Source organism: Dama dama, chromosome 31 (genome assembly GCF_033118175.1).
Source record: "Dama dama isolate Ldn47 chromosome 31, ASM3311817v1, whole genome shotgun sequence".
NCBI lineage: Eukaryota > Metazoa > Chordata > Mammalia > Artiodactyla > Cervidae > Dama > Dama dama.
The window spans coordinates 46,352,399-46,354,934 of NC_083711.1; the positions used below are offsets into that span (position 1 = coordinate 46,352,399).

The 2,536-nt window shown below is 36.3% G+C and overlaps 1 pseudogene; it reads left to right on the forward strand.

Moving 5' to 3' along the window:
* The first annotated feature begins 983 nt into the window (after positions 1–983).
* On the forward strand, positions 984–1,917 carry LOC133050112 (olfactory receptor 5K3-like; annotated as a pseudogene).
* Positions 1,918–2,536: the final 619 nt, after the last annotated feature.

Genomic DNA, 2,536 nt, shown 5'->3' on the forward strand with positions numbered 1-2,536 from the left:
TTACTAGCGTGAGATGAGTACAATTGTGCAGTAGTCTGAGCATTCTTTGGCATTGTCTTTCTGTGGGATTGGAATGAAAACTGACATTTTCCAGTCCTGTGGCCACTGCTGAGTTCTCCAAATTTGCTGACATATTGAGTGCAGCACTTTCACAGCATCATCTTTTAGGACTTGAAATAGCTCAACCGGAATTCCATAACCTCCACTAGCTTTGTTCGTAGTGATACTTTCTAAGGCCCACTTGACTTCACATTCCAGGATGTCTGGCTCTAGGTGAGTGATCACACCATCGTGATTATCTGGGTCATGAAGATCTTTTTTGTATAGTTCTTCTGTGTATTCCTGCCACTTCTTCTTAATATCTCCTGCTTCTGTTAGGTCCATGCCATTTCTGTCCTTTATTGAGCCCATTTTTGCATGAAATGTTCCCTTGGTATCTCTAATTTTCTTGTAGAGATCTCTAGTCTTTCCCATTCTATTGTTTTCCTCTATTTCTTTGCATTGATCGCTGAGGAAGGCTTTCATATCTTTCCTTGCTATTCTTTGGAACTCTGCAATCGAATGGGTATGTCTTTCCTTTTCTCCTTTGCTTTTTGCTTCTCTTCTTTTCACAGCTATTTGTATGGCCTCCTCAGACAAATATATTTGGGGACTACCAAATCAAATATAAGTGCCCTAACTACATATACTATTTTTCATAAATTCATAAAGACAAGCTTTTTTTCACAATGAGCATCTTCCTTAGAATTAAAAAAAAAAGTATTCTTTGGAATTCTGAATTTCACAGACAAAATCATAAAAGGTGATATTACTCAAAAAAGAATGTCGCCAACAACTACATGTTCTTGTATCCCAGAATAAACAGAGGAAGCCAGAGAAGAACTCCATTCCTTATAAAAAGAAAATTTTTAAGGGAAAATTATTTTCATGCTAATTTCAAATCTTGTATCTCCACAACTCCTCTGTCAGGAGAAAAGGTGGATATGACTGAGGATAGCCATTCCCTGACAACAGAGCTTACCCTAACAGGATTTACAAATCATACAGAGCTGAAGCCCCTTATGTTTCTGGTGTTTCTTATCCTGCATCTGATTACTATGGTGGGAAATCATGGCCAGGTGGCATTGATAGTCACAGAGCATCATCTTCACACACCAATGTACATCCTTCTGGGGAACCTCCCTCTGATGAATTCCTCTTGCTCCAGTGCCATTACCCCAAAGATGTTACAGAACCTGTTTTCTAAAGACAGAATGATTTCCCTCTATGAATGCATAGTACAATTTTATTTCTCTGCCTTGCTGAAACTGCAGACTGCTTTCTCCTGGCAGCGATGGCCTATGACCGCCGTGTGACCATCTGCAAACCACTGCAGCACCACACCATGATGTCACAGAAACTCTGCGTTCAGATGACCACGGGGCCCACACAGCTGGGAACCTACATTCCATGATTCACACTGGATTTCTGTTGAGGTTAACTTTCTGCAGGTCTCATCAAATCAATCACTTTTTGTGTGATGTCCTTCCATTATACAGACTCTCTTGTGTGGATCCCTATATCAATGAATTGATGATATTCATCTTCGCAGGGTCAGTTTTAGTCTTCACTATTACCATAGTAATAATCTCTTACCTTTTCATTCTTTTCACAATTTTCAAGATGAAATCCAAAGAGGGAAAAGGCAAAGCCTCATCTACATGTGCGTCCCACTTTCTCTCTGTCTCAATATTCTACGGTTCCCTTCTTTTCATGTATGTTCGGCCAAATTCAGGTAATAAAGATGATAAAGATATACCTGTTGCTATTTTTTATACTCTAGTGATTCCCTTGTTAAACCAATTTATTTATAGTCTAAGAAATAAGGAAGTTATAAATGTTATAAAAAAATATGGAGAAGAATTTATAACATTATGAAAGAAATATTGTCGAATATGGACAACTGATTGTAATGTCATTAAACTTTTTTCAAAATCAAGGAATATTGAAAAAACGGAAATGGCAATGTCAGTTATAACACTAAATTACTAACACATGATGATTTAGCAGTCAAAAAAAAAAAGTTTAAAAGAAGCAAATGTGGTAAATAAATTTCAAAATCTAACCTACCAGAGGTTTCATCAGGAATGAACTAATTACCCTTGAGGTCACAATTACATGAAACTAAGTTTCAGAGTATAGTAAGTTACAATTTTCTACAAATGCTAAGAATTGAAGTCAGTACATATATGGTCACCTCCATATAATATTTCTGGCAAATTTCAGGAATCCCAAGGCAAAATTTGCCAACTCTCCCATATCCCAAGTTCTCAATTATTAGACTCTTCTTAAAAAAAACCATGTGACAGAGGTAATCTTTATATTTCATTTGATTCTCAATTTTGAGTTTGTTCAACAGGCTTTGTTTGAATATGAAATCATACAGAGTATATATTTGCTAGTCAAGAACATTTTCCTATTATTACTCAATTTTCTCTCAGTTCTCTGAAATACAGTATCTATAAATTTGTGATTTATAAATCAGTACTTGAAGATG